This window comes from Oncorhynchus nerka, linkage group LG19 (genome assembly GCF_034236695.1).
Source record: "Oncorhynchus nerka isolate Pitt River linkage group LG19, Oner_Uvic_2.0, whole genome shotgun sequence".
Lineage (NCBI taxonomy): Eukaryota > Metazoa > Chordata > Actinopteri > Salmoniformes > Salmonidae > Oncorhynchus > Oncorhynchus nerka.
In genome coordinates, this window is record NC_088414.1 from 21,500,496 (window position 1) to 21,513,928 (window position 13,433).

The following is a 13,433-nucleotide window of genomic DNA, read 5'->3' on the forward strand; positions in this document are numbered from 1 at the left end:
GCGAGACAGAATACACCATTTTACATCCCCTGCGTACATTACATCTGATGAGGTTAATCAAGTAGATGCTACCAGGTAGTCCTAGCTTTGAATGTACAGTGCTACAATTACTTTTAGCGACTATTTACGGTTAACAGTGAGCAGCTAGCTTTACACTGGTTTCAATGCCATTGCCTTCTTCTCTCTGTATCCCCTGTACTTGTGAGAACACAGAGTACAGCCCTGGAGCGGTAGTTGAACTAACATCACCACAGCAACAGCCCTTGAATTGGCTCCACAGCACTTGTACATGTGTTGGAGGTCCTGCTTTGAGCTTGGACAGGGAATGCAGTGGAGGCACAGTGCATGGGAACCCTGCCAGGCCCTCCTTCTAACAGAGGGCCCCTGGTACTGTTACCATTATTACCTGGTACCCAGAGAACTAGGCCCTGCAGGACCTCCTGTCCTCCCCACATATGGTGCTGCTTGCTGGGTAGAGAGAGAGAGCACTGACTGGAGGCAGGCAGCTCCTCGTGTCCTCATTGCAGGCTAATTACGGGTAATTAGGCAGTTACACCTGTCCCACTGGTATGTGTGGCCTCATATATGCATATGAAAAGGATACAGCTCTGATGATACTGTTTGACACTGCTTTGATTATGCTTCCTGCTTCAGAAAAAGATAACCCACAAAACAGAGCACTTCTCATGGAAGGTTGTTCAAAGTAACTGCTACCTCCCATGACCTAAATGACCAGATTTCATAATATTGGTTTCAAATATAATATTCTGTTTGCGCTCTATTTGAACTAAGACATCAGACCAATGACAAATGTGAGCTTTGAGCATGAGCAATGGAAAACGGCTTATCTTACAAAGGAGGTAATACCAGATGGCTTATTTCTTATTTCCTTACTTCGTCTGGGGCAGTATGCTTTAACCAGGTAATTAATGAAAGTGCTTTCTGAAAGAATCTCTCGCTTTCTCTCTCATGGTATAGTGACACTGTCAAAATGGCTCCAGCCATTGGAATCGGAGACACGGAGATAACCTAGCTGCTCAGCACAGTGGAAAGACAGAGGAACACACTTTGCCGTGTCGCAGCGCTAGTATAAAAAATACGCTGGAAAAGTTTTCAACATTGATCATCACCGAAAGGCAGCATGGGGAATGATGATACATTTATGTGGTTTAGTTAGAAAAGTGACACTGCTCTTTACATTTCAGCAGAATGTCTACTGCTTTATTTTTTACTTTGAACATTAAAAAGGGAGATATATACACATTCAGATTTTGGCTGTCGTGCAAAAATCTTACTTGTGTTTCAGTTAAAGTTTGGCAGCTTTTAAGCATGTGAATTGTACTCTGTAAAACCACATACACTAAAATGCCCTGTTCAAGAAAACAAACTACCTATAGAAATCTTCAAAGCTTGTGAAATCTAGCCTCTTCGGTATGGTATTGTACCCAATGATCTATGAAGCACTGAATAAGTCACTCTACAGAAGTTGTAAATATCCAAGGGGAAATATACTGTAAATAGCAAGTTTCCATTGCCCCTTTTTGAGAATACTATTGGCATTTATGTTGTACAGTATATGTGAGCATGGCATTTCATGTTTATATTTTGCTATTTATCACAGAATGAGAGTGGTATATGCTTATAAGTATCCCCGGGAGAGCAAAAATATATTGATCAAATCAAATCAAATTGTATTGGTCACATACACATATTTAGCAGATGTTATTGCGGGTGTAGAGAAATGCTTGTTTAAACGGCTGTAGAGGCAATGCTGCTGACATGGCGTGATGTGTGTCTTGTTGTTAGGAACGCCCATTTGTCTTTGGAATTGTGATCAACCCTTCCTTCCCTCCCAGCACTGAGTAAATCACCAACCGAATCTAATCGTCTCATAGGCTTATACAGGCTTGACATTTGATAAATTCACTAACATTAGCCTATCACGGTGTCCGCTGAAATACCACTGCTGTCTTTCCCTGTAATGATGTCAGGGAGATATTTATTCCTTTCCCTTTGTTCTCAATATACAACATTATTTCAAGTGAGGAAAGCGAGAGAGAGAGACACACACAGAGAGAGAGAGAGAGACACACAGAGAGAGAGAGAGAGACACACACACAGAGAGAGAGAGAGAGAGAGCGAGAGAGCGAGAGAGAGAGAGAGAGAGAGAGAGAGAGAGAGTAGTTTCTTACCAAGCAGTGTCATTTGAATCTGTCCAAGAGAGACGTTAGAGAGAATAGGAATAGACATTGCTATTCTGACTGTGACCCCCAAAAAAATCCTGCTTTGGCTGCGAGCGAGCACTGTCAATATTGTGCTGTGGGAACGGAAGGCACTGCCAAAGTGAACTACATTAATGTGTTTATTTGGCATAGTGTAATTTAAATGTCTCCTTCAGTGGCTGACTCCATGTGCTAGCTCTCCTCTCTCCCTATTCCACAACAAGTCATTTCGTTCTCACTGTCCTGTCATCTGTTCCTGTCAAGGTCCAAGCTAAGCTTGTAATCAAACACTATCAGAGTGTAAACAAAAGTGTGGAAGCGAACGATGCCTTTATTGACTGCAGAGCTTGAACTTGCCACCATTGGCTCTCACCATTGGCTCTCACTCTGACCAATGGCACACAACAACTTGGCATTGGCTGCAGTATTGATACCATTCCAACTTCAATGACTGATACTGTTGCCTTCATGCTCCTGATTAAAAGACAAACCCTAAAATGGCCATCTTAATCCCATTCATCTACAATACAAATTTGGTTGCTAACAAGTCATTAAATTACAAAAGTTGAATCAGAGAACCATCTCATTTTATTGATTCGCCCAGTTATAGTCATACCGGAAGTCAGAGACTGTGAACAAGAGATACTGTATGCATATTCATTCAGTGAGATGATGAAGATAAACTTTAGGCATAGGTCTGAAGTACAATTATCTCCTCTGAGTTAATCACTTTCCTAATAACTTTTCCTTCTAGAACTTCCCACCCCGGTCTCCTTCAGCTGCTGGGTACTGTGTGTGTTTTAATTAGAATTGATACTCTATTCATGGCTCTATAACATGCACATTTGTCAAATGAAAGGAACCGAAAGGTGGCCAGAACAATTAAACAGGGAACAATTAAAATGTAACTCACTCTGAGTTAAATGCTATAATTAAATGTGTCTGTGCCCAGAGTAGCTACATTATGTCAGCTTGTACCAGCCTAGGAAATTAATTTGATTCCGGTAGAGCCGCAATTACGGGCGGACACTGTGCGTGTAGGGACCTGTGTGCTCTTTGTGCCTCAGTGACCCTCCACTCTCTGACCATCCATAACCACTGACTAGTGAATTATAAAGTGGTGGCTCCTAGCGTGTAGTGTGCACTGCCCCTCTATGCATATCTGGCAGGAGAGTGATGATAAGGATACTATTCCTATACCTTTACACCGCAAACGGAATGGGAATGAATGAGCCTAGTAATGGATGCAGTGGTGTGAAAATGAATAGGTTTCATGGTTCTAAACGATAGATTATTCATTGTCTTTAGTGCTTGTCTAAAAGGTAGCATTTCACACATACTGTATCTATCTTTATGGTTTATGTAGCATTCCACACATATCTATCTTTATGATTTATGTAGCATTCCACACATATCTATCTTTATGGTTTATGTAGCATTCCACACATATCTATCTTTATGGTTTATGTAGCATTCCACACATATCTATCTTTATGGTTTATGTAGCATTCCACACATATCTATCTTTATGGTTTATGTAGCATTCCACACATATCTATCTTTATGGTTTATGTAGCATTCCACACATATCTATCTTTATGATTTATGTAGCATTCCACACATATCTATCTTTATGATTTATGTAGCATTCCACACATATCTATCTTTATGATTTATGTAGCATTCCACACATATCTATCTTTATGATTTATGTAGCATTCCACACATATCTATCTTTATGGTTTATGTAGCATTCCACACATATCTATCTTTATGATTTATGTAGCATTCCACACATATCTATCTTTATGATTTATGTAGCATTCCACACATATCTATCTTTATGATTTATGTAGCATTCCACACATATCTATCTTTATGATTTATGTAGCATTCCACACATATCTATCTTTATGATTTATGTAGCATTCCACACATATCTATATTTATGGTTTACGATTGGCTGAATTTTCTATTTCTGCTTTCTGCTTTGCAAGACATGTACACCCACCACTCACGCCAAGATCTGAGAGAATGGGAAGATTATGTTCCGTTACATGGCATATGAAAGGCCCGGTAGCTGCCAGCCGTTATTGTGTCCCATTGAGTTAAAATACTACTTGTCCTCCAAGTGAACCCAAACGTTTCGTCATTTATGTAAGAAATATCCACCTTACCACTACTATGGCTGACAATAAATCTGTATTTTTTTTCTCTTTGAAACTTGACAATAGTATTGCAGAGTATTGTATTTCATTCCCATCCTTACTGTGCCAGAAACAGACGCACACACTCTGTGCCTAGTCCTCCTATCCTCATATGTCTTAGCTTGAGATTCCTAAAACATGGATGGATTCTGTTCTGGGGGGAATGGGGGTTCCAGTGAGGCAGGGAAATTGCCTCTCTCTCTCTCGGTTGCCGGGTGGTTTTGTTTAATGCGTGGCGAAGTACATCTCGCAAGCCTGATCAAACAGCCACTGTGACTCTTTTGTGGCGGCAAAGTGGTTAGCACTAGGTGTTAATAATTCCACGCGCCACACTTCCTTCTCTGGCTCTGAGGGGGAATGTAAAAGGATCTGTCAGAGACTGCTTCATCACTATCGATTCCATTTCATTCCGACTTGTGCATGAATGGCTCTGGCAGATAGGATGCAGGAGGATAACATTCTACAGTATGCCTTTGTTTCCTCTCTTTTCCATTTCCTTCTCTGTTTGAGAGCCCAAATTGTAAGCTTGGCACTAGCTGCTCTGCAAGGTTTGGCAATTATCTCCCACAGCCTTTGCACAATAAGTACGCAGGCCACCAGAGCAACTGGGTTAGCATAATGCCCAATTATTGGTAAACGGCATGGATCAATGGTAATGACAAGAGAGTGCAAAGCAAGCCATCCTCTTCTCAGTCCCTATGCTAAGACAACCAAGGCGCTTCCGAAGCTATTATTACATGTTAATAACACAGTAGTGGGTTGATTTCCAATGGGCTCATTCTGGCTTTATAACTATAGGCCAGTGTGAGTTATCCTAAAACCTGTCAGCAAACGCTCTAGGATAACCACCCAAAAAGCAACGAAAAACCAAAGCTTCGCGGACCACCATTATACTTTATGTGTGGTACCTTCAACGCAAGTGTTTGATCACTCGACGTTGAGGATGAGAGCTCGAATCAGTGGTGTCACATAAAGCCCTCCAGGCAAGGCTGCTGGAACAGACACAACATTAGCCATGCAGGGAGCGGAGCTGCTGTAAACGCTTATGTAAGGGGAGCCGACGAGTGCCCGGCGCATGCTAATGTACCCCCCTACGACCAGGCGGTCTCGGACCAGACACGCTAATGTAGCAAGGCCAGACAGGGGGGGAGTCAGGGGCATAGAAGGTCATGACGGGGGTCTGAGTCAGGACTGATCAAGCTAGGGGCTCTTAGTGTGACTGGTCCTGGTTGACCAGCATAACAGCAGAAGGGAAGTTCTTCGTAATGCTGGAAGAGGTTTCCTGGAATTGATAGGCAATGGGTTTAAATATGCCAATGAGCACTTAAAACAGAGCAATGGAAAACACAGCCCTCCCGACCACATTTCGATACTGAATACCAATTCAAAAGGTACACATCCATTTGACCATTTCCCTAAAGACGTCATTTATGCATGTGTCATGCACACTTTCCCCTAAATCAAATCTTTCCAAATAACTGGAAAAGTTAAGAGAGGCTAATGAGAGAAGCTGTGGGGAAGCACAGCTAATGGCCACAGACCCCTGATCCAACTCTACTGTTTCTTCATTGAATAACAAAACATTTACCTTTTGGCCCTCATGTCTCCGATTTTCACAACCTGTATTTAATTCCCTTATTTGTTCTTCATCATGAGTAAGAGGAAGCTCATTATCTGAATCTCGAGGCTGGTACAGCTGGCAGCAGCCTATCATCTGAGACACAGAGGTCTAAGTGTAACCTATAAAATCATCATTATCCTGGCGTGCTGTCGCTTGTTCGACATGATTGACAAGTCAGCCCATTAGAGTGGAAGAATGAAAGCTTGTCCTTGTTCCTTACTTAAGTGAGTTTAATGGCATGCCCGAAGCTTTTTGAAAGGAACTTTAAGTTGTGCGTTTAGTGTTATTTTTGGCAAGGCAGTTCAAAAAAGGAGAAATATGTCTTTGTGTTTAAATAGTCATTTGATTTTAATGTTAAGATCATACAGTGAATGACTATGTTTTTAATGATATGGTAATGGTGATATACACATTTTAGTTATGATCACTGTAGGGTCATGTTTGGTGAAAAGCTAAGTGTACTTTGAAAACATAAGAGCATTTTATTTAGCACATAAGATCATTTATCTTGTCTGCTGAAAGTAATGCTTACATTGGGGCAGTAAATGTGCCTTTGTGAGCTCCATATTGCACATTATTTAAGGTAAAATGCTTCTTAATTTGAATGCTAGCATTCTAAACAGATGCAGGATCTTAATTTGATCCGTTTCTCACAGTAGGAAAATAACCCTGCAGTAACAAGAAATGTGAATTATTGTGTGTATTATAATTAATTGTCATTTTTGTATGGGTTGATGTAGCACTCTCCTCCTTGGGAAAATAGCCCTTACACAGCCTGGAGGTGTGTTTTTTGTATTTTTGTATATTTGATTGAACCTTTATTTAACTAGGCAAGTAAGTTAAGAACAAATTCTTATTTACAAAGCAGCAGCTACTCTTCCTGGGGTCCAGCAAAATTACAATACATTCACAGATTTCACAACACACTGTGTGCCCTCAGGCCCCTACTCCACCACTACCACATCTCTACAGCACTAAATCCATGTGTATATATAGTGCGTATGTTAGCGTGTATGCATGTTTTTTTAATCTGTTTTTTTAAATGTCGGCCGGTTGTGATACAGCCTGGAATCAAACCAGGGTCTGTAGTGACGCCTCTAGCACTGAGATGCAGTGCCTTAGACCGCTGTGCCACTCGGGAGCCAAATTGTTGGGTCATTGTCCTGTTGAAAAACAAATGATAGTCCCACTAAGCCCAATGGGATGGCCTATCACTGCAGAATAAAGTGGTAACCATGCTGGTTAAGGGTGCCTTGAATTCAAAATAAATCACAGACAGTGTCATCAGCAAAGCACCCCCACACCATAACAACTCATCCTCCATTAAGGTTGGAAATACACATGCAGAGATCATTCGTTCACTCGCGCCACATCTGACAAAGATGCAACAGTTGGAACCAAAAATCTCCAATTTGGACTCCAGACCAAAGGACAAATTTCCACCAGTCTAATGTCCATTGCTTGTGTTTCTTGGCCCAAGCAAGTCTCTTCTTATTATTGGTGTCCTTTGGGCTGCATTTTCTTAACTCTGTGTCTTCCATTCCTGTGGCGGTCCTCATGAGAGCCAGTTTCATCATAGCGCTTGATGGTTTTTGTGACTGCACTTGAATAAACTTTAAAAGTTCTTGAAATGTTCCATATGGACTGACCTTCATGTCTTAAAGTAATGATGCTGTCATTTCTATTTGTTTATTTGAGCTGTTCTTGCCATAATATGGGCTTGGTATTTAACCGAATAGGGCTGTCTTCTGTTTACCACACAACTGATTGGCTCAAACGCATTAAGAAGGAAAGAAATTCCAAAAATGTACTTTTAACAAGGCACACCTGTTGATTGAAATGCATTCCAGGTGACTATCTCATGAAGCTGGTTGAGAGAATTCCAAGAGTGTGTAAAGCTGTCATCAAGGTAAAGGGTGGCTATTTGAAGAATCTCAAATATAAAATATATTTTGATTTGTTTAACACTCTCTTGGTTCCTACATTATTCCATATGTTATTTCATAGTTTTGATGTCTTCACTACTATTCTACAATGTAGAAAATGGTAAAAATACATAAAAACCTTTGAATGAGTAGGTGTTCTAAAACCGGTCATGTAAATATTAATAGAGCAATTGAAATTCCAATAATATGGACACATTATGATCTAAACAAATCAGAATAAACTGCACAATTCAAAAGGTTATCTGAGTTCCATGTCAAAAAGATGTCCTTTCCACGTACGTGATGGAGAGAATGAACATAGGAGGAATCGGGAGAGAGAAACCGACAGCTCAATGTCAAAAGAATAGAGCACTCAGACTTGAACCTGTCACAGAACTGACAGAATTACACTTAATGATGCAAAGAGCCAGGAGACATCCTGGGCCCCGAGGCCAGAAGCACACACCGTGTTTCCTGATCCTCTTCCTTCCTATTCAATATCCTTTCCCAATTTCACAGATGATGAGATTCCGCACGGATAAACACACATGCTACCATTCACATCAAGTCCAAGTGGAAGTATCAAAAGAAAACCAAGAGGGGTGACTGAAAGCACGAAGTAGGGTCTGCTCTGAGCTTGAACCCACTTTATATCGCTCAACCAGCTTGCCCGGAATGACCTCTGGCTCATCACTCAGTGAAGTGATATTTAAAAACAGAGCCTGCTAATGTTTATGCCCTGAAACAGTGCTAGTCAGCAGAGGGACACATTGAGGGTGGGTGAGAGATTTGCATCGGACAGCATGGATGGATGATGCACATGATACAGCAATTCCCCTTAGGGCTGGGCAGTATAGCATATTTTAAGATATACTGGTATTGATGCAATGACCGGTTTGGGTTTTTACTTTACCTTCTATAACAGTATTTGAATGTTTGGTTTGTTAAATGTGGTACACCGTGTTTATAGTTTACTTCGCTATGTCATCTCTCTCTGCTCTCTCTATTTGTTGTTCCTCGACCACGAGACACTTGTGTTCAGTCTGCATGGTCAATGCAGCACATGCAACAATGTTGATGGCAACAATGCTTTTTTCACTTTTTTTCACTTTGCTTCATCGGGGCGGCAGGGTAGCCTAGTGGTTGGAGCGTTGGACTAGAAACCGGAAGGTTGCAAGGTCAAACCCCCGAGCTGACAAGGTACAAATCTGTCATTCTGCCCCTGAACAGGCCGTCATTGAAAATAAGAATTTGTTCTTAACTGACTTGCCTAGTTATAAAAATATTTTAAAAATCCAGTAGTGTTCTAAAATTACACTATTAGTTTGTGTTGCTAACATCTGAAAACAGCTAGTTTGTCTTTTCTTTGCAAGTTGGGCCTAAATCTTGTTGCTGCTCCTGCTAAACACTAAGTAGCTAGCTAATACATGTACTGAGTCAGAGCAAACATAATTAGTTATACAGCCTGATAATACCAGTGATGGTGTAGATCTAACTCAGCATGTTGTTTTTGCAACAACACCTTCTAAATCAAAGAGGAATACAAGAAGCATCAATATGTTAGCTACATGAAGTAGCTAAGATTAAACAGTCAATGTAGCCAAAGATTATAGGGTCCCTTAGGAAACAATTATCAACACTTTGGTTCCTAAAAAAAACACTTTGGTTCTTACCCTATCATAATAACTCCTCCCTGGCATTTTCCTTCGAATTAGAATAATCATTCCATTTCCATGATTCCAACATTTCACCCAAGTGTTCTGCTCCAAATCATAAGTAAAATCGCTATTGCAACATTTGGTTCGAAATAAGGTTCAGATTGTTTGCCGATACCGTGCAGTCCTACATGGCAGTGTGGAAATTTTCTCAAATGAGTGCAGGAAATACAGAAATGTATGAAAATGATAAAAAAAATAAAAATCGTGGTTGAAGTTGAATCGAACCATATAAAAAAATCAGAATGGAGAAAGACCCATTTAAATCACTTAGAATGTATGTGTTGCCACCCTGAGGTCATGCACTACTTATAAAGCAAATTTAGAAATTGTATAATTTAAAAACATAAAATACTGTCAAATAATCTCATTCAGTCATTTTTTTTTTTTACAATACCGTGATATGATATTTTGGCCATATCGCCCAGCACTAATTCCCCTGAGGACAGCGAGTCAATAGGCAAAGAGAAAAGGAAAGATAGAGGGGGAAAGAGAGAGAAAGAGGCAGAGAGAAGGGGATGTGAAGAGATGTGAGGATGGGGTGGAGGTAAGAGAGAGGGGTCAAAAGGGGCAGAGAAAAGAGGAGTGTATTGAGAGGTGATTAAGTTGGAGAGATGAGAAGTGACGTCTGGAGCAAGGAATAGAGATAATATAAGAAAGAAAGAGAGGAGTGAGACGTGAGAAAGAGGAGAGCAAAAAGGGTGTGGAGAAGTGAAGAGAGGGGACTGGAGAGGTGTGAGAGGAGATAGTTGAATGGAGAGAATACTTGTAAGGACATACCAGTGGAGAGGTGTAATGGATTGAAGAAGAGAGATGTGTCTAGGTGTATAGGTTGTTATCAATAAAACATCACAATAAGGTGCAGAGTGTTCGATTTGTTTGCTGGGGGACAAGGAGATACAACCGTTGACAACTGTGTGCCGTTTTCAAAGGATTGTTAAATACATGTAACTATTTGGTTGTAATATCATCACCTCATGAAGAGCCTAGTCAGAACTACACATTTCAGATTATTCCATGCAAAACAATTGTGCAAATTTAGCACTATCATCAGAACTATACAGAAATGAACTGTATGCTTTTCATGATCAGTAAACATGAATTGATCATGTAATTTCAGATACATGAGGATAGCCTCTCTAAATATTGACTATTTGAGTGATATACAATAAAAGTGAACTATACCCGACCAGTATGTGGTTTAGGTTAATTTCCCATCCATTTTGCCTGTCAAGCAGCAGAAGGGTGCATTTACTTTACAAGCCCCCAGTAGAGACTTTGTACAGTTGTCTAAACATAGTGGTAAGTATTTATTTATTTTTTATTTTATTTCACCTTTATTTAACCAGGTAGGCAAGTTGAGAACAAGTTCTCATTTACAATTGCGACCTGGCCAAGATAAAGCAAAGCAGTTCGACACAAACAACGACACAGTTACACATGGAGTAAAACAAACGTACAGTCAATAATACAGTATAAACAAGTCTATATACGATGTGAGCAAATGAGGTGAGATAAGGGAGGTAAAGGCAAAAAAAAGGCCATGGTTGCAAAGTAAATACAAAATAGCAAGTAAAACACTGGAATGGTAGATTTGCAGTGGAAGAAGTAGACCGAATGTACTTTTTTTCTCCATTTTCCCCTTTTCAACATGGTTTTTAAGAGTGTTTAATCAAGTTTGCTTGTTGACGAACCATGCCATGTCAAATCGACTAACTTTCGGTGGGTAAACTAGATGGCTATATTTGCTTGCTATCTATAGTGGTGATAACAGTAGTCCGACTGACAACGTTACCAGGACGAGGACTTGTCGATGTCAAGCTCTTTCCAAAAACCGAATCTCTTTGGAAGCTAAATGACACACGTTGTTTGCTTAGCTAGCTACATGCCAAATGGAGAGGTTACCCTCACATGTCTGAAAATACATGATCAATTCATGTTCACTGATCATGAAAAGCATACAGTTCATTTCTGTATAGTTCTGATGATAGAGGTAAATTTGCACAATTAGTTTTCATGGAAACTCTGAAATGTGTAGTTCTGACTAGGCTCTTCATGAGGTGATGATATTACAACCAAATAGTTACATTTATTTAACAATCCTTTGAAAACGCCCCCAAGTAGTCAATGGTTTTAGCAGAGCTGGGGGTCTCCTTTCCCCCCAGCATCCAAATTGAACGCTTTGCACCATATTGTGACGTTTTATTGATAACGACCTATAGGAGAGCAATAGAGACTTGTGGAGCATGCAGAGGCAGGTGAACAGATGGATATGGTAGTAGAGGTGTAATGTTTGAGAAGGTTTGTTGGTATGTCCATGTTTCCAGAAGAACAAAGGAGATGTGTGAAATGCGTGCCCATCTGAGGGTGCTTCTATCACAAAGCTGTTGTTACAGGATATGTGTGTGTGTGTGTGTGTGTGTGTGTGTGTGTGTGTGTGTGTGTGTGTGTGTGTGTGTGTGTGTGTGTGTGTGTGTGTGGGGGGGGGCGTGTTAACATGCATGTGTGTGTACAGTCGTGGTCAAACGTTTTGAGAATGACACAAATATCAATTTTCACAAAGTCTGCTGCCTCAGTTTGTATGATGGCAATTTGCATATACTCCAAAATGTTATGAAGAGTTGATCAGATAAATTGCAATTCATTGCAGAGTCCCTCTGTGTCATGCAAATGAACTGAATCCCCCCCAAAACATTTCCACTGCATTTCAGCCCTGCCACAAAAGGACAACCTGACATCATGTCAGTGATTCTCTCATTAACACAGGTGTGAGTGTTGACGAGGACACGGCTGGAGATCACTGTCATGCTGATTGAGTTTGAATAACAGACTGGAAGCTTCAAAAGGAGGGTGGTGCTTGGAATCATTGTTCTTCCTCTGTCAATCATGGTTACCTGCAAGGAAACACGTGCCGTCATCATTGCTTTGCACAAAAAGGGCTTCACATGCAAGGATATTGCTGCCAGTAAGATTGCACCTAAATCAACCGTTAATCGGATCATCAAGAACATCAAGGAGAGCGGTTCAATTATTGTGAAGAAGGCTTCAGGGCGCACAAGTAAGTCCAGCAAGAGCCAGGACCGTCTCCTAAAGTTGATTCATCTGCGGGATCGGGGAACCACCAGTACAGAGCTTGCTCAGGAATGGCAGCAGGCAGGTGTGAGTGCATCTGCACACACAGTGAGGCGAAGACTTTTGGAGGATGGCCTGGTGTCAAGAAGGGCAACAAAGAAGCCACTTCTCTCCAGGAAAAACATCAGGGACAGACTGATATTCTACAAAAGGTACAGGGATTGGACTGCTGAGGACTGGAGTAAAGTCATTTTCTCTGATGAATCCCCGATTGTTTGGTGCATCCGGAAAAAAACTTGTCCGGAGAAGACAAGGTGAGCGCTACCATCAGTCCTGTGTCACGCCAACAGTAAAGCATCCTGAGACCATTCATGTGTGTGGGGTTGCTTCTCAGCCAAGGGAGTGGGCTCACTCGCAATTTTGCCTAAGTACACAGCCATGAATAAAGAATGGTACCAACACATCCTCTGAGAGCAACTTCTCCCAACCATCCAGAAACAGTTTGGTGCCGAACAATGCCTTTTCCAGCATGATGGAGCACCTTGCCATAAGGCAAAAGTGATAACTAAGTGGCTCGGGGAACAAAACATCAATATTTTGGGTCCATGGCCAAGAAAGTCCCCAGACCTTAATCCCATTGAGAAATTGTGGTCAATCCTCAAGAGGCAGGT

At 41.0% G+C, this 13,433-nt stretch overlaps 1 protein-coding gene across 1 annotated transcript in view; it reads right to left on the reverse strand.

Annotated features, from left to right (window-relative positions):
- LOC115101181 (astrotactin-2-like) overlaps window positions 1–13,433 on the reverse strand; it is a 527,175-nt gene that overhangs the window by 431,396 nt on the left and 82,346 nt on the right. The gene's annotated exons all lie outside the window — the stretch shown is intronic.